Here is a 19,699-nt window from a genome sequence, read left to right on the forward strand (position 1 = left end):
CCTTTCTAATGCACAGGGTCAGGCAGAAGCCTGGCAGTGGGTCTCAGGGTGGTATTGGCCCTGTCACAGTTCCGGAGAACTTGTGTGGTCATCCTCTTGGCCTTGTGGCTCGTACTTGCTAGATTTCTTCATCCTTCCTCAGGAGGTTCTCTGAAGACCAAGGTGTCTGACTGGTTCTCCTTGCTTCTGCCTGCACCCCTGCCCCTCCTTGCCACACTACCTCTGTCTCTGCTGCCTTCCGTTTCCTTTCCCTTGCACACACAAATCATCAGACTGCTTCTGGTTTGGGGGGTGGGAAGTCACCAAATTTCCTTTAACAGGATCTTGACAGCTCACTTTTAATTCAGTGCATTATTGGGGTGGGGGGTGGCAGGTAGGATGGAGAAGTGAGTGGGACAGGTTTTGTTGTTTTGGAGAGAATTTAGCCAGTCTTTCCGCCCCCATCCCCCTCCATCCCCTGCTTTGGGCTGAATTCAGCTAGTTATTTTCCAATTCGGTTGTGTGTGTAGACACGCCCACAGCTTCTTTGATTCCCCTCCTTTCCTCCTAATAGACAAACTGCTGCCAAGCTTCCAGCTTCTCTCTCCATGGTGACCAAGCCCCTCATTTCCATTTCGGCTCAGCCTCTACCTCCCCTGCACCCCACCCCCTCCTCCATGGGAATCAGGCTGTTTCCTTTCTCTGGTTCTGCTCTGCTCCTCTTGTACTTCTTTTCCTTTCTGGGGATTCTCCCCTACGCAGAAGGAACAAATGTCAACATGTCCTTGGCTCCTTCCTTTTCTCCTTTATCTGCCCTCTTCCTTCTTTCTGCCCCTTTACTTGGGTGACTCCTAAACCTTTGCTTTTCTTAGCTCTTTAAACACATTCCTTTCATCACCCCCTCAAGTTCCCTTTCTTGCTTCAGCCTCTGGCTGAAGGATGTAGAGGTGCAGAGAAGGGAGGCAGAGAAAGGGGGGCTGGCCTCCCCTTCCTGTCTCAGGCTCTGCCTGGGCTCTGGGGTTTCTCTTGGGGCAAGGTGACGCTGCACCCCCACCTCTCTGCCCATCTCCCATTGCCAGGGTGGCCCAGGCCCTCAGAGGTGTGCACAACAGTCCCTGGAATCTGCTGCTGCTTGAACCTTCTCCGATGCCCTGGCCGGTCCTTCTCTGCTGGCAGGCAGGTTTCGTGTGCAGGTGAGCAGGACCAAGTTAGGCAGCTGGCCACTACACCTCGTCTGCCTTTGGGGGCCCCACTCATCCCGTGGGCATAGGGCCCACTGACAGGTTTTAGGTACAAGGATAGAACAGATATAGGTCTCACTGAAGTTCCCTTCACAGACTCCCCCTGTCCCGAGGGCTTCCTACTCTTATCATTGATCACAACTGTCTAAGGACACCTGTCCCTTACACACTTTTTCTGGTCTCATCCTTTGCTGCATACAGGCATTCTTACCCCGATTATCTTACTTGGCCCTCGTAATAATCGGGTGATTCTGATTTTGCAGACAGGGAAACCGAGTCTCAGAGAAATTAAACATATTACTCAACATTGGAACACTGGAACAAAGAAGTACCCCGTGAAGCTGAGACGAGAACCCAGCTTGTCACGCTCCTAGCTCGCTATGCCTTTTCTTCAGCAGTCTGTGAAAGGCAGCAGGGGAGAAGGCTGCACACTGCAGCATGAGTGAGGCAAAGGTGTTAATAGGAGGGGTGAGTAGCAGTTTTCTCCCCTCTGCCACATCCCCCCATGTCCAATTCACATTGTTATACAACGCCAGCTTAACCCCGTTCTTGTTAATGCTTCTTTATGGATGTTTTAGTTATGTCTGCCCCATATGTGCGTCTGATTTTTTTTTCCTGGACTCTGAACTTCTTGTGGGCACTTTGGGCTGCGTGACTCTCCCTGGGGAGGGGAGCAGCACAGGCTTCCTGCCTTAGGTCCTCAGCTTGTCTGACTTAGGGCCCAGCCAGGGGCCTGGGAAAACAATACCGGCCCCGCCTAACTGGGGCAGGTAGCAACCTAACTTACTTCTTTCTCACTTTCCCATCTTCCTGTTCCACCCCAGCCAGGCTTCCCAGCCTGCTCGTTAGCCTCCGTGAGAAATTAAAGTCCCAATAATCAAATCAACCCTTGTAAATTCCCTAGAAGCAGCTCCAGAGCACCAAGGAGCCAGCAAAGCCCAGACCCAAATCCATGTCAAATTTCATAGATATAATTTAAGTAGGGATCAAAAACCACACTAACCTAGTAACTAAGGCTGCTCAAAATGCAGAGTTTATAGTCCATCTGCCTTTCTGCTTCAGGGAGTCTGTATTAAATTTATTGCAAAGTAAAACAAATAAACCCAGGCAAAGGCAGGATGGAAATCTGCATACTCGTCAGAGAATTAGCAGCCCTCTCGGGTTAGGAAGGCTGCTTCTCAATTTGCATCTCTAAGGAGTTGTGACTGGGCTGGGGGCTGGGAGGCTTGGGCAGCATCGGGGCTCGCGGCAGCCCTGCCCCCTGCTGGCAGATTGTTGAACTGCATCCCTGCGACCTTCGTGGTGGACGTTTGCAGGGCTCCTGGCGGCCAGCTGAAAAGAGAATCTGAAGCTGAAAGAAATGTTGGGGAGGTGTGGCGTTGGAAGAGTGGGTAGCAGAGAGAGGAGAGGGAAGGACATTACGAGAAAGATATCCTTACTTTTAAATATAAGACTTGCGGGTGGGGATGGCTGTCAGTTAAGCATCCAACTCTTGATTTCAGCTGAGGTCATGGTCTCCTTTTTGGGTTCCTGGGTTTGAGCTTTGCATGGGTCTCTGTGCTGACATCACCAGCCTGCTTGAGATTCTCTCTCCCTCTCTCTCTACCCGTCCCCTGCGTGAGTGCCCTCTGTCTCTCTCCCTCTAAACAAACAAACAAACAAACATTTAAAAAAAAAAAAAAAGCCTTGGGGGATGGGGAAGCTGGGAACTTGAGAGTGCAAGGGTGATGGAGGTGGACATTTAGAGTTGTCTCTTCAGTAATACAAGCCTGAAATCATGGTGACTTTCTAGACTCCTCTCCGTCTTCTTTTCCATTTGCCTTGCTCTCCACACAACCCATGAATCACAAAGCCCAGAAAATTGGGGTGGAGGTGGCTGGGGTTCTTGCAAGGTACTGTTGGCCCTTGACTGGTTGTTTGAACCCAGTAAAGCTGTGCCTCGGTTCCAGGGCAGGGGCTAGGACTGGGCCACACTCGCAGGGCCGTGAGAGGAAATGCTCCCATAACGTTTGTTTTGCCTCACCCCAGGCCTGGCCCCACTTTGCCATCTGTGGATAAAGGGGTGGGGCCAGGTGACCTCTAAGCCTCCTTTCAGTGTGAACGTTCTCTAATTCTATGACTCTGTTCCAGGAATTTGGGGATCTGCTACATACATACTTTCCAGGGAAACTCCACGGAGCCCAGCTCCTCTCTTAGGATATTCCTATTATCCTTCAGGGCTGGCTCAAAAGGGACCTTCTTCAAAGCGATGCCCTACCTGCCTGTTTTAGGCAGAGATAGGCTGTCCTCCTTTTAATGCTTTATAGATAGATGGGCATATATTGATATATATAATCACACTGTAATAATGTGTTGAATTTATTTATATATCAACTCCACCCCCTCGAATGTAAAGTCCTTCTTAGATGAATGTAAAGCTTCTTAGATGAGGGCAAGCGGAAGGCGCTGGTGAGGTTCATGGCCATTCTCAGTACCCACCTGCTCCTCTTTCCCACTTTCCCAGCCCAATGCCTGAAACAGAATAGGTTCCCAATAAGCATTTGTTAAATGGCTGGGAGAATGAGTGAACAAATGAATGAAGTGGCACAAAATGATGAAGGTTTGGTTGTATGGTTTACCCAGAAACCAGAGTGTTACTGCAACTTCCTACTTCTCTCCAGCTCTCTCTCTTCCTTCTTCTTCAACTACTCCATGGTAGTTCTATCTAGTCTACTTCCTGAGTCACTCCCCAAGCCAGCTGCTGCTTCTTCATTCCCTCAAGAGGTTAAGAGCATAGACTCTGGAATCAGAAGGACCCCCAGACTTCAACTGCCCTTGGGAACCTGACTGACCTCAGTTTCTCGGTCTTCTTTTTTTTTTTTTTTTTTGCCCCAAAGACAATAGAGCCTAGTAGTCGTTAAAAGTATGGACACCAGAGCCAAACTGCCCTAGTTTTAATCTTGGCTTCTCCATTTAGCTGAGTGGCCCCAGACAAGTGCCTTAATCTCTCTGTGCTCAGTTTCCTTATCCATAAATTGGAGTTAACAGAATCTACTTCATAGGGTTGTTGTGACGATTAAAAAAGCTAATATACATAAAGCCCTTAAAACAGGGCCTGGTGCGTGGTTGGCATTAGCTAACTCAATAAGTACTAGCAATTATTAACAAAAAGCAGAGGAATTTTGCAGAACTGAAGGCAAGCACCTGAAGAAGAGGCTGTCCCAGAAGATGCTTCAAAAGGCAAGGAGGAAGCTTGTGGATAAAGAAACGAAGCATTTCCACAAGGAACATATGCAAACACACAGAGATTTCACTGGCTAGGGTGGCAAGAAAAGCTAACTATTACTCTGTGCCTGCAGAACCCGTGTTGGCATCTTTTCAGAATTGGACGTGTCAATGGCATGAGTCCAAAGTTGCAAGAGGTATGGCAGCTCCTTGGCCTTTGAGATCTTTGGGGATGGGGCACCTGGGTGACCTGGGTCCAACTCTTTTTTTTTTTTTTAAGGTTTTAAAGTTTATTTATTTATTTTGAGAGAGAGAGAGAGAGTGAGAGCAGGGAAGGGCAGAGAGAGAGGGAGAGAGAGAGAATCCCAAACAGTCTCTGCACTGTCAGCACAAAGCCCAGTGTGGAGCTCGATTTCATGAACCACGAGATCATGACCTGAGCCAAAACCAATCGGACGCCCAGCTTACTGAGCCACTCAGGTGCCCCAAAGAGTCCTCCTCTTGATTTCAGCTCAGGTCTTGATCTCAAGGTTGTGACTTCAAACCCTGCATTGGACTCTATGCTTGTGTGGAGCCTACTTTTTTTTTGGGGGGGGCAGCGATCTTCAGGGACATGTTTGTTTATGAAACCTCCCCCAATTGGCTCCCCTTACCTCCTCAGCCCCACTCTTGCTATACTCTTCCTCTGATACTTCAGGCTCCATCCACAAAGAAGTGTGTTTGGCTCCCCCAACTGAACTTACTCCTCTTACCTGCAGGTCTTCACACACGTGAGTGTCCTGTCCCAAGAACTGCCCTCCACCTCACGCCTTTCCCCTGCTGGTTCTCCTGACCTTTTCGGTGGCAGGTCCTCTGCAAAACCTTCCCTCGTCCCCTAGACTGGGCAAGGCACTCCAGTCTGTGCTCCCCTGGCATAGTACTGGGCCTTTCCCTTCTCCCCCGACGTATTAGTCTGCTCCAGCTGCTGCAACAAAATACTACAGGCTTGGTGACTTAAACAGCAGAACTTCATTTTTTCACAGTTCTGGAGGCTGGCAAGTCTGAGATCAAGGTGTCAGAAGGGTTGGTTTCTGGTGCAGCATGCCTTCCTGGCTTGCAGTTGGCCATCTTCTCACAGCACCCTCCCATGGCATCCTCTCTGTGTGTGCATGGAGAGAGAGAGATCGCTGGTGTATCTTACTCTTCTCAGAAGGACACTAGTCCTGTCAGCCTGTAAACTTTAAGGGGATGCAATTCAGTCCATAACATCAGTTCCATGAGGGCAGGACCTTCTCTACTGTTTATTTATATTTCTTAGCTTAGCCCTCACCCCATCTCCTTGTGATTCTCTGTAATGTCTATAGGACCCGTTCCTAGCAAGGACTCAATATATATTTGTTGAGTGAATGAGTGAAAGAATTTGTCAATTACTGGTAATGACAGTAGGAGCTTTAAGAAACAGATATTCAGATACGATCTAATGGAGGCCTCAGCAGGAAGATCCTTGCTGGTTAGTGGCAGAATGAGGACCAGAAATCAGAGACTCTCTACTCCCTTCTACTCTGAGTCCAGGACACTTCACCTGGAAAAAGAACTGTCAAGGAGCTGTGTAAAACTGGTGATCCTTTTTAAATCCTTGCCTGGAGTTGCAAAGAATCTGGTCTTTCACTGACAAGCAAAATTTTTCCTTCACCTTGTCTCTCCTGCCACATTGACAGGCTATCCTAATAATACATGAAGGCATTTGAAATGCCTTTCGTCCTTCCCCTCTGTCTGGTTAGGGGCCGCAGAGGGTTTGGCCAGCAACTTCCTTAGCACAGGTTTTGACTGGAAACCAACAACCCAGGGTGTGTGGCTCTTCGGATTCCTGCTTCTCTGCTAATGGATTTTGTTAACTGTTTGTCATTTGCTTATGCAAATCTACCTCTTTCTGCATTAAAATGAACCCAATTATAAAGTGAAATTTCACAATTAAACCACTTAGTGAAGGACATTAAGCGACCAGAAGGAATTGATTTGTAAAAATTTCAGCGATAATTACAAAATGTTTCTGAAATGTGACTAAGTTCTAGGTTTTTCTTTAAACAAACATATGTACGTGCACATTTTCATATGTATATACCGCACAGACACATGCACATATTTTCACACACCTGGTTTCCATCTTCTCACCATGGGACTTGTTCTTGCTCCTTCTCTGGGTCTAAATTTTCCCCAAATAGAGGAAATTCCACCAGCCATCAGATCATGTCTGCAAAGTTCTTGGAAACCTTCCAAAAGAAATGGCCATTGGGCTGAGGAAACAGGGGTGGGCAGGAAAATAGAAGAAGGTGTAATGGTTTTAATAAAGTCTCTTTGCCACCTTGGTGATTGATATATTTTGGCATTTGCTTCCCTGCTCTGATGTAATCAATAGCAGTTATAGACCGAGGAGCAGGAAAGGTTGAGGATGTGGGATGGGACAGTATTGATTGGTTTTTATAGGAAAGAGCCCTGCCTGCTGATTGCAGTGCTCTGGCTACTAGAAACTGGACCTTGCTGTATCAGGGCTCAGTTACCTTTCCTGACACTCATCTAGGCAAGGGGACATGCAGTCCAGAAACTTGGAAATGGATAAGGACAGATGATATACACCTGAAAAATTACCCTTTCTGGTATTTGAGGGAGCTAGTCACACTCACTTCCCTCACTGCACCCACGATCAGAGGGTGGGAGTCACAGTCTCCTAGGCTGGTGCAGGGACAGGTGGGAAGGGTCTTTAAGGGTGAGGGAGTCATGGTATGCTTATGGTTCCAGGCTACATCTATATCCAAGAATGATCCCGACTCATTTGGTAGCATGCTCCACCCCCAGGCAATATAATGCAGAGGGGACTTTAGAACAGACTCTGGAGCCTGATTGCCTGGGTTCAAAGCCTAGCCCCGCCAGTCAGTGTGTGACCTTGGGCAGGTTAATCAACCTTTCTGTACTTTTGATTCCCCCATCAGTAAAATGGAGATAGTAACAGTACCCATTGCCTCTGGTTGCTATGATTGTTATGAGTTAATATATGTAAAGAACTCAGAACAGTCCTGGCATACAGTGAATGATATGTACATGTTGTTATTGTCTGGTGGTGGTGGGTACGTGGGCTGACATCTGTGGTTTATGGGTGGAAACTTAAGAGTACAAATTTCTCTAATCAAACAGGATCATCACAATATTTGCTTTCTACTGTTGAGAACACGGGGCTTAGGACCCAGTAGCTGTTAAATAATTCTCTTAGTACATCAGCCCATGAGCTACAGGATTTCTCAACCCTTTCTTAGATTTTTTTTTTCCTAAAAACTTTTTAAAAAAAAGTATGACTAGGTCCAGATACAGAGCAATAGGGCTGCATTGGATTGGTAATGATAGCTTCAATAACCCAAGGAGTTCAGCCAAGACACATATTTATTCATTCCACAAACAACAAACTCTCACTATGTGTGAGATGGCTTCTACTTATGTGATGATTTCCATTTGTGAACCAGAGCTCAGAGTGGGGACATTCAGATGTATAATCACCCCTCTGTAATGTCGTGATAAGTAGCTTTCGTGTAATGGATTCTCCTCTGTCTAGAACAATGTGCTCAAAACAGAAAATGGTTTGTTTTAAAGAAAACATTTGCCACTTAACATGTTTGTTGAAAACACATTCATTTCAGAAGTGTAATTTTATTTTCTTTTATTGTCATCATTGAATTTTCGGTTTTTAGAAATTCATTTTAGCCTGCGATGTGACTTTGGGGCTTATTTTCTTCTCAATTGTAGAACTGGGTACCGTAATAGAAGTCGGCAGATTGGCAAGCAGGTCCTAAGGAAACCAGGTTGAGGTGTTCTATGACAGACTCCCAAAAGGTTAAAACTGAAAAGGATCCTAGAGGTCCTCTACTTCATCACCTTCATTTTATTTATTTTTTTAAGTTTATTTATTTATTTTGAGAGAGAGTGAGAGCAAGCATGAGCAGGGGAGGGGCAGAGAGAGAGGGGGAGAGAGAGAGAGAGAGAGAGAGAGAGAGAGAGAGAGAGAGAATCCCAAGCAGGCCCTGCACTGTCAGCGCAGAGCCCTATGTGGGGCTCGAACTAACACTAACGAACTGTGAGATCATGACCCGAGCCGAAACCAAGAGCTAGAAGCTTAACTGACTGAGCCACCCAGGTGCCCTCATCTCCTTCATTTTAAAGATGAGCCCAGAGAGGTGAAATGACTTTCAGAGTCTGACCTGAAACCCAAGTGTATCGGCTCCAAACTCAGTGCTGTTCCGCATACCATGAGCTTGTTGGTACCCTTCCAGCTCTACGTTAAGCCCTTTTCATTTTTTTAGGCCCTTTTCAAATCTCCTTCTGTTCTCAGGTTGTATATGAGGCTAAGTTATTATTTGACAATTCTGTTCAAGTCAACGAAGATGCCTTGAATACTACTTCGGTGCCAAACACTGTGTTAGGTGCAGGATATAAAAATAAGATGTGGGTCCCACCAAGCAGATTGTCGTAGATGGTATTATTATACCCAATTGTTTACTGCCTCTCCCTATGACAGGATTATGCTTATCTGTGCCATTGACATCAGACTTCATCATGTGACTTGCTTTGGCCAATGGAAATTAAGCAGAAGTGATATGTCACTTTTGAGCAGAGGCTTTCGGGAACATTTTGTGGTCCCACACACATTTTCTCTTTTCTTTCTGCCAGGAGAATGGCATGTCCAGAATAAGACCCACATAAAGAGAAAACATGGAGTGGAGCCAGAGGCACAGCCAATATATAACATGATGAGAGATAAACCTTTGTGTGGTGAGTGACTGAGATTCTGTGGTTGTTTATCCTGCAGCATAACTAGCACAAGCTGATGACTAGAGAGAGGATCACAGAGTAGCTGGAGAGACAGCTTATTTCCAACTGAATCACACGGGGTTGGATGCTTTGCTGGATGGAGACACAGATGATTCAGAAGTAGGCTGAAAGAGGGAACAAGTAACTCTTCAGAGAGGAGGCATCAGGAAGGACTTTCTAGGAGAGGTAATAGCTGAGAAGAGTTTTAAAGGTTGAAGAGAAGTTCACCTTGTTAGGGGCTTGGGAGGTTTGTTTTTTCTAATCAGAGAGACCAGCATGTCCAGACATGAAATATGATATGTTTGAGAATTGCCTGTAATGTCCACAACTGTGGGTCAGGATCGGAGTTCTTAATCTTTGAAGCCTATTGACCACTGGTCACTGTGTCAGGTCTCCATATATCCAAGGGATATATGCAGACACTGACATAAAAATGCTTCATTTATTTTGGCCAGAACTTTGGCCCCAGATTATCATCTGTTGTTATATCATGAGAAGCTACTAAGCTGGACTGTATGTGAGCCATAGAGACTCTTTTTCAAAAATTTAATTTTCATTTTAATCAAAGAATATATATGCATAGTTTGGAAATCAGCAGTTGCCTTGCTTCAGCCTTTCACATTCCCATGTTCCATTCTCCAAGGCAGTCAACCTCAACTCTTACAGCTCATTTGTCATTTGTATATATTGCCATGTTTTTAAATAATATGCTTATATTACTATTTCTTGATTTATTAATTTTAGAAATTATATATTTTATACGTGTTTTTAAAAACATTTTTAATGTATATATATTTTTGAGAGAGAGAAACAGAGTGCAAGTGGGGTAGGGGCAGAGAAAGAGGGAAACACAGAATCTGAAGCAGGCTCCAGGCTCTGAACCATCAGCACAGAGCCCAAGGCAGGGCTTGAACCCATTAACCATAAGATCATGACATGAACTGAAGTCGGACGCTTAGCTGACTGAGCCACCCACACGCCCCTCGAAATTATATATTGACTCTCTGTCATGGTAGATGAGAACTTAGTTTCCCCCAATGCCATCCCTGCATGTCCCCTTCATTCTAACTCTCCCAACATAAACTTTTTTTTTGTTAAATTGATGTTTAGTGTTTATATACTAATGATTAGGCAAATATTATTTACTCCTGCATCAAGTAGTGCACTGTGATTATGTGTCCTCTTTTGTACAATTCTTTGTTTTTCCTGGAGTTAATAACTGCCTCCTTTTTTATTGATCTGATGTCCAAATGTGCTTATAATTATTTTTTTCTAATGGTTCAACAACTCTACTACATACCTGGTAATACTATGTTGCATACACTCAAGCTCATCTGTTCAATTTTTCCCCTTACAGTTTTCTCTCTAAGAACCTTTTGTTTCTCTGTTCCAATCTGGATTGGCTGATTTTAGAATTAGGATACTACATAACTATTATTCTGAGGCTTCCCTTTACCATCATTTTGAATATTTCCTTTACTGCCTTCTTGTGTTGGAGTCCCTATTTCCTGAATCTCTGTCTTCTTTATTACATTATCACCTAACTAAATTGCTAACTTCCATTCTCCAATAACTTCTCTCTTTTTTAGAGATTTTATTTTTAAGTAATCTCTACACCTAATGTGGGGCTGAAATTTACAGCCTTGAGATCAAGAGTCACATGCTCTACTGACTGAGCCAGCCTAGAGCCCCTCTCCAATAATTTCTTAAGAATGAGTACTTTAGACGTCATTGTCTTGGGGCTCCTGGGTGGCTCAGTTGGTTAAGCGTCTGACTTCAGCTCAGGTCATGATCTCGCAGTCGGTGAGTTCAAGTCCCGCGTTGGGATCTGTGCTGACAGCTCAGAGCCTGGAGCCTGCTTCAGATTCTGTGTCTCCCTCTCTCTCTGCCCCTCCCCTGCCCATGCTCTTCTCTCTCTGTCTCAAAAATAAATAAAAACATTTTAAAAAATTAAAAAAAAAGAAGTAATTGTCTTGAGTCATTGGCTATCTGGAAATATCTCTACACTACTCTGATGTGTGATTGATAATTTACTTGAGTACAGAATTCTAGATTTAAAAATATTTTCTTTCAGAATTTAGAAGGCATTTCTCGGTTGTCTTTTAACATGTAATGCTACTTTTGAAGAAGTTTAATAGTCTTATTCTTGTTTCCTTTACCTGTTTCTTTTTCTCCTTAGAAGATTGTAGGAATTTTTACTTATCCCTCCTGATTTAAAATCAGAATAACTGGCTACCTAAGTTGAGTAGGCAGCATGTCAGTCTCATAAAATCACAATGATGATGGTGGTGGGCTTTGGTAGATATCTTTTTTTCATTCTTTGTGCTGGGATAATTAGATTAATGTATTTTATTTCTCTCCTATTATTTAAGTCTCTCTTTTTTGTTTCCCTCTTTGGAAGTATTCCTCAACTTTGTCTTCTAAATCTTATAAGTTTTTGAAAAAAACTTTAGTTATATTTTTAATTTCAGAGAGGCTTTTTTCATTTAATTTTTTTTCTTTTTTATTGTAATCCCTTATTGTTTTTTGGATGCAACCTTTCCTCTTATCTTCTTGAATTGGTGTTATTGCCCTTTTTGAATTTTTTTTTTTATTCCTCCTTGCAAAATCTCTATCATGTCAGATCTTTTTTTCTGGTTATATCTGTCTCCTTTTATCAAGTTTGAATCTTTCTTTAAGTATCTTCTGATTCTTGACTATATTTAAGAAGGAGGCACTGAAAGTTGATTTTGGAAACTTATTATGTAAATGGTACAGTTTGTTAACTAGTGGACTTTACATAGGGTGATCAAGTGAAAAGTGAATCTTTTGGGGCACGTGGGTGATTCAGTCGGCTAAGCGTCCGGCTCCAGCTCAGGTCACAATCTCACAGTTCATGGGTTTGAGCCATTGGGCTCTGTGCTGATGGCTCAGAGCCTTGAGCCTGCTTCGGATTCTGTGTCCCCCTCTTTTTCTGCCCCTCGCCTACTTGCACTCTGTTTCTCTCTCTCAAAAATAAATAAGCATTAAAAAAAAAAAAAAAGTAAGTAAGTCTTTTTATTGAGGGAACTTCAAATATCAGTAACTGGAGTTCTCTCTGTAGCTTTTCAGTTGTTCAAAGAATCTTCCAATCTATTGGTTAGTGGTGTGGGGGAGTTGCTAGCAAGGCCAGAGAAAGGGCTAAAGGTCACACAGTTTAGCATGCAGATCTCCCTTAATTCATTCACCCTCCACCATACTTGGTGTTCCCAACTCCAATACTGTTCTTACTCAGTTCCTCCAAAGAAAAGTCTCATTTGCTGGAGGGTAAAGAAATATAGCTTACTGGCTGTGTGGGGAGAGTGGAAACCCCTTTTATAAACAGAGCTCCTACCAATGCCCCCTGTCCATCTGGGTGTCTGGCCCCAGGACCATGGTGCTTAGAGCCTCTGAGGGCTGAACCTTTCAGGGCTCTGCAGAGTGAATCAGTCCCCACTGTAGGCCCTTGGCTTGTGACTTTACTCTTTCTGTGGATCCAATACCAATCTTCCCTCTTTGTTTTGTTTAAAAAAACTAATTGTGGGGGCTCCTGGGTGGCTCAGTCATTAAGTAACCTTCTCTTGATCTCGGCCCAGGTCATGATCTCACAGGTCCTGAATTTGAGTCCCATATAAGGCTCTATGCTGACAGTGCAGAGCCTGCTTGGGATTCTCTCTGCCCCTCCACCATCTCAAAATAAATAAATAAACTTTAAAAAAATAAAACAAAAGCTAAAACTAAAACTAAAACTAATTGTGAAACTCTTTAGCCCACTGTTTTTTTTCTCTGTCATTCTTGTCCTTGGTTGATGCCTTTGTCATTTCTAGAAGTTGAATGGTGACTTCTGTGGGGTGATAGCCACTAAGCTATAGAAGAATATGGGTGGGTGACTGGGTGTCATTTTGGGTCTCACAGCTCCCTGGGCTCTCCTCAGTTTCGCTTGTAGGCTCCTCAGCTTTGTGTTGTCCCTTAAATATTGGTGTTCCTCAGGCTTCTGCCCCACAAAAACCCATTCTGTTAGCATAAGCTGAAGACTAGGGGCAGGTCCAAGGTCAGTTCTGTGGCCCCCTTTCTCTGAGCCCACATCCTAGTTTTGGCTCCTGAACTAGAGAGGAGGAAGCAGGGAAGACAGAGAAGGCAGGGCCAGCCTCTGCCAACTGCTCGAGAACCCTGGGCCTCACCTCATCTCAATGCCTGTCTGGCCTTCAAATGGTTTCCCTGACCCCAAACAGACTCCTAGTCTGGCCCAATTATACCAGCCTCGTGGGAAGGCAGAGATGTAGAGAACACCCCCTTTTCCTGGTCCACTTCTGTCACTCATTCCAAAATGAATCAGGCACCATTCTAGAAGTTGGAATTATACTTATGAGTAAAGCAGACTGGATCCTACCTGGATCTTATAATCTAGTCCCAGGAAAGATAACAACAATAACGGCAAAAGAAACATACTGCACTGCATAGTACAGATGTCCTGTTGGGTCACTGCTGAGCTCTTGTTCCTTAGGCCTAGAACTGGAGGGGTAGAGGAGGTCATGGATGCAGCAGGGAACTTTTGAATAGATGGCTAATACACATGATGCTATTTCGTGCCTCCATGTCATTTTACACATGTGTTTTCCACCTACATTGACTTTCATCTCTTGTCATTTTGGTCAATTCTACTTGTTCTACTTGTTATTCTATTTGTTCAGTAATCCCTTCCTCTGTAAAGTCTTCCTGACCCACCCACCCCACATTAGCTACACACTCCTCTCTACCCCTCCCTCCCTTGTATAATCAACAGCTTCCTGAGTTGGATACTGCTTCCGGAGCTAAAGGCACAAGATGAGTGAAACTCTGGGCAGTGTGTGGGAACATGCCAACTTGGGTTGAGTGCTGGCTCTCCCACATACTATCTTTGGCCTTGAGCAAGTGAATTAACCTTTCTAAGCCTCAATCTTCCTATCTGTAAAATGAGGATAATAAGATATGCCATGAAGTGTTATGGTGGATATAAAATGACTATAAAGTGCCTATTGGGAGCCTATAATTAGCACTTAAATATTGGTTCCTTCCCTTTCTCCTTTCAAGGAGCTTCCAGTCTAATGAGAATGACGGGCAAATCAGTAAGTGCAGCGATTTGTCATAGGTGCTGTGATAATGGACACTGAATTACATGCCACTGATTTATGAGACTGCCTCTCTGTCTCTCCCACTAGACTAGGAGCTCCTTGAGAGCAGGGCCACGTGATTCTGTGCCCCCTGCTACCCAGCTCGGTGTCTGATACACAGTAGCTGCTCCATTCAAGTTTCGGTAAATGAAATGGGAATGACTCCTCCCTCTATCTGATCCTGGTTTGATGCTGGTTAGAGCAATGCCCAGCATTGCCTTTTTTTTTTTAACCCCTCCCCCTTCACCCCCCATGCTGCTGTTCCTAGCTCAAAGAAGGGAAAATTATAGTTTCTCAGCCATCTGGGGTGAAAAATCTATCTTCACTAGAGACTAATTTTTCCAAACGTCATCAGAGTGTGGGACATGAGCATACCCCACCCCTCTTGGGTAGTGGAATGAGTGAACACCGAAACGAGGACTCATCCAGTGCCCTCCTGTGGGACCAGCCTCTCTCAGGCCCCTTCTCTCTGAGCATGCAGACAGGCAGACCTCCACCAGCTTATCCATCCTCTTCAAATGAGTCTGTCTCCCAAGAACCAAACATTTTCTCTCCCTGGCCCTGACTTGAAATGAAACGACTTAGCCCACAGACAGTTTTATGGTCCCTCGCTTTCCATTCCTCTTGCTGAGCCCTCACGCTGGTTAGAGCCCAGCCCAGGCTCTGATTTATACAGCTCTCCCAGGCCCCTGTTGGATTCGGAGTCTGGAACAATAAGACAAGGCTATCCATCACCCCTCTGCTCAGATCTCCCTGGACTCATTGGGAAGGAAGGAGGGGTGGGTGGCAGTGAAGACAGCCTCAGGGGTCCTGCCCAGAGAGCATTTGTCACGTTGATCGAAAGTGCAGGGCGGGAGTGGGGCGGGGGAGTGGAGGCTTTTTATCTCGCCCAAGCCTACCCTGTAGACAACAGGGATAAAGTAGAGCGGGGACAGGGGTGAGAACACACATGGGGGAGGAATGTAATGGAATTTGGCTCAGAAGTCTGATGGGGACCACGGATGCCATCCCCACCTGCTCCAACTCCTGAGCGCAGTAACCACTGGTCCAGCTATGTTTGGTCGCCACCAGGTTCTCCTCTCTGTGCCACATTGTGCCCCAGCACCTGGCACAGTGCCTAGCGTGTAGTAGGCATGCAGAAAAGATATGTTTGCTGACCGACTAAGCTTTCCTCTCCTCCTTACTCACTTACCAGATCTCAGGGTCAAGGGCTATTCAAAGAAATCTTTACACACGTATGCATGCTGTCTCTGTGGTTCTGTGATGTGTGGATGTGCATCTTGCATGAACATCTGTATGTGTATGCTGCACACATGTTCACATGAGTCCGTGTATGAGTAAGAACTTTCTGAGAGTCAGGGTTCTGAAATTCTAGAGTGGGTGACCCAAAGGAAACTGTGGCTTTGGCTTCTGTGAAACATTTAATTGTTATTATTATTATTATTATTATTATTTGATATAATTTATTGTCAAATTGGTTTCCATACAACACCCGGTGCTCATCCCAATAAGTGCTCTTACGCCTGGGACTGGAAGAGGTGCCGCTCTGTCAGGAAAGAAGGGAATGAATGGGTTGGGTAACCTCCCTAGAGGCTTTCTGGGCTTTCTGATCCCTGGTCAGCCAAAGAAGAAAGGGAGCTATTACATAGTTATCATCCGTAAACAACTTGAAATAGTTCTTGCTCCCAGGAACCCTACCCTTTGGACTTGGGGATCACTTCCTAGGAAACAAATTGTGATGGGGCTAGGAGCCAGAGGTTTGAGGATGGTGACTCCCTCTGCCGCTATCTATGCAGAGGGAAGGCTACAAAGCATTGTATGTGCCACTTAGGGCAGTGTGCAAAGATCCTAGGGAGAGCATTTTGGTTATCAGCAAATTAGAGGCTTTGTTCAGAGCCAGGAAAAGAAAATCCGACGACTAAATCTAGGAGCTGATGAAAAGAGAATTCAAGGGCTATGGTGCTGTGGCACTGTGGCACGCCGTTGTGGCTTTGTAGTGTCGCCATTGTGGCTTTGTAGTATCTTTTGATTTTAGTGCTACTAAAGCAATAACATGTAATGGCCTGAGCATTGCTGCCTCCCAGTGCCTGGGAAGTTAGATGACCTGAGGAGAAGCCAAGGGTGGCTAATGAGTCATTAAGAGTCTTTATCAAATTAGGATTATAATCCATCTCAACATGCAGAGGAAAATGTTTCAAATTATCTACTTTCTTAATTGCAACTCAAAGATTTGGCAGGAAATTATCATGAGAGATAACGTCTGGAAATTGACGGATTGTGCTGATGTGTATCTAAGCTTCCATAACTGTAATAGCTGGAGAATTCATCCACACATACTTACACTGATACTTGTACTCATAAATACTTCTGCTGTACGTATTGGTTCAGACAGACAGGCACACACACACACACACACTCACACACACACACCATTATGTCTGTGTGCAGTGGATCAAGCCATCAGCATTCACACAGGCTGAGGTTCCTACCGAATGCTTGGAGATATAAGAAAATCATTTAATCCTTACCTTTGAGAAGTTCAGAATCGTGTTGGGGAGCTAATGTATACATATTTGAAATTTAAGAACATGTACAAAGCAGCATTCAAGTGTATGCTACAATAGTGGAAATGTGAGCCCACAAATCCAGAAGGATGTAGGACATGAGTGTCTAAATTAAGTAGAGTTTCTGGAATGGTTGAGTTTTGACTTGAGTGTTGACATTCCCACTGTGCATTACGAGAGCAGCCAATGAGGATCCAGGCAGAAGACATGCTGAGTCTGTCAAGAGCACCTGTGGCCAAGAAGTGACACAGCATGTTTGCAAAGTCTCCAGGGAAGGGTGGGGCTGGATGACAAACCCTGGTTTGGTTAGACAATGCAAGCGGACTCTTCACTTGCCCCATTAAGTCAGGAAAGATTTGAGGTTGACCTATCCTTCCCCTCCTGCCTGGTCTCAGTTTCTCTGCCTATAGAACAGTGTGATCTGAAGACAGAGTTAGGCTTTCCTACATCTCCCTTGGTTGCTGAAAACCTGAGATCTCTGAGTTCAGGGATTGTGCTTTACTCCTCTTTATAGCCCGAGGACCTAGTATGGGCCTGGCCAGCCTAGATGCTGGATGGGAGTCCACCTCCTGGTACATTTCTTAAAGGCTGTCAGTGTATGCACAGTGAATGAGTGAACCCGTGAATGAGTGAGTGAATGAGAGCCTGAACGGTGATGCTTATGAGGAAGCAGTGCAGCATAGTGGTTCCAGGTATGGGTTGTGGAGGCAGCCTGCCTGAGTCCACACACTTGTCACTTGGTGACAAGTTACTCCCTTTATCTAAGCCCCATGGGGATGCCATGGGAATGTGATTAGGCAGTGCATGTTGAGCACTTAGCTTAGAGTGTGGCACTGAGCAAATCATCAATATATATTAGCTATTATTATTGTTGGTGCTTTGTTTTATCCTTCCTTGCTAAGCGAACCATGCTTCCCGTGCTGGGTAAGTTGGGTATCTTGTTCCTTCATTTGATCACTCTTTCTCACCGCCCCCCACCCCACCTCCCCCACCCAGCATCATGGTAAGACAGGACTGGCTTCTGCGGGCGATGTGGCCTCACCCCTTTCCAGTGCTGTTACTTGGTTCTCTGAGCCCTGCAGTCTGGCTGCTGTAGGTCCAGCTGCCAGAATAGAGTTGGGAACTTGGCCATGCAAAATCCTCAGCTCAGGGAAGCTTAGAGATTGGACGCAGCATCAGAGGCAACAAATGCTGGTTGGGTTCATCCCTGGAGACAGGGAGGAGATGGTCCAGTGTATAAGCAGAAGGACACAGGGCAGTTCCACGAGAGGAGGTGATGGTGAAGTGGTAAGAATGCAAATAGAGCCAAGGGAGAGCCATGGTCATAGCAGGGGCAACAGGTGTGAAGGTGATGAGGTAGCTGAAGGAGATGGGGATGAGGGGTCAGTACAGGTCTTCAAGGGGCAGTCTTTGTTTTGGAGAGAGTAGACATTTCAAGACTCCATGTAACTCTGCGGGTGGAGGAGGGGTGGTCCTAGCAACTTCAGGGGTCTGAGGGAGGAGCCACTGAATGTCCTGTTGGCCTTCCCCCACTCCAGCCCCCCTCAGCTGGTCCTGTGTGGTGCTGGTGGGAAGCAGAGTAGATTGGAGAGTCGGTGAGCCAGATGATACATGATAAATGGTAAAGGTTTCAGCATCCAAACATAGTTTATACCAAGACAAAAACGAAGCCCAGAGGAGAGACTTCAATAACAATAGAATACAAGTCACAGAGTAATTTAAAAATTTTTGGCAGTCCCATTAAAATGGTAAAAGAAACAGGTGAAAATATCTTTAATAGCCCATTTTAATTTAATTCGATAAATCCAAACTAATATCGATTCAATGCATATAAAATGATTATTAATGAAATATTTTACATTTTTCATACGAAGTCTTCTAAATCCATGATTATACTTGTGGCACATCTCAATTTGGACCATTTGGACCATTGGAACATTCCAAGTACTCAGAAGCTACTTGTGGCTAGTGGCCACTGTGGGGGGGGACAGCAAAGGTTTATACCTTCCTTTCTCAAAGTTTTGTGGCCAAACGCTTGGGATGCCATTTCCCACAAGTGGCTCTTTTTGGAACTCATAGCATTTTACAATCTAAATATTCTCTTTCTCAGTTCTGTCAAACTGGCTGTGATACTGCCCATCCCTTGCTAGAAACTGGAAAGAGCTGCAGAATCACTTACAACTCTTCTCTTTCCTTTCCTGCTTCCCACGGAGCCTCTCATCTGGAGTTAGGGCTGGGTAGCTTGAGACAGAGGGACAGAGACAGAGACAGACAGACACACAGGGAGAAAGAGTTGGGGGGGGCAGTGCCTGAAGAAACTTCCCAAATGTACATCACTACCATAAGAAAGGTGGGGTTTTTGGAATGGCTTTAGGGACTATATTGCTCCTATATTAGAGAAGCCAGTTAGAGACATGACCCAATTAATTGCCTATTGTGTGCCCAGAGGACAGGTTGCATCCCTCATGCTCCAGAGGGTGGGAGTGAAATGGGGGAGTGGAGAGGCTTTTCCAGGGTCAGAAAAGTGAATCAGATATGGGCAAGGAGCCTAGACATCCCAACTTCCACCTCACAGCAGAATGCAGGAGCCCCACCTTTTGGGAGACATGTAGTGTCTGCATTTGCACATTGTACAGGTCCCCCAGCCCATCTCTAAGGGGTGTGCCCCCATGCATTTAATCAGGAGCAGAATCTTCTTGGCTTGGCCCTAGCCCCCCCGCCCCCAGTACCC

At 45.2% G+C, this 19,699-nt stretch overlaps 1 protein-coding gene across 4 annotated transcripts in view; it reads left to right on the top strand.

Annotated features, from left to right (window-relative positions):
- Nucleotides 1–19,699, top strand: part of PKNOX2 (PBX/knotted 1 homeobox 2) — a 319,107-nt gene that overhangs the window by 25,561 nt on the left and 273,847 nt on the right. For 3 of the 4 annotated variants that reach the window (XM_058687202.1, XM_058687198.1, XM_058687199.1), the window contains exon 3: nt 9,117–9,218. The exons of the other annotated variant lie outside the window; for it this stretch is intronic. The gene's annotated coding sequence lies outside the window, so the exon portion shown is untranslated. The remainder of the gene's footprint in view (nt 1–9,116; nt 9,219–19,699) is intronic. 4 annotated transcript variants of the gene reach the window in all.

This window comes from Neofelis nebulosa, chromosome 10 (assembly GCF_028018385.1).
Source record: "Neofelis nebulosa isolate mNeoNeb1 chromosome 10, mNeoNeb1.pri, whole genome shotgun sequence".
NCBI classification, from domain to species: domain Eukaryota; kingdom Metazoa; phylum Chordata; class Mammalia; order Carnivora; family Felidae; genus Neofelis; species Neofelis nebulosa.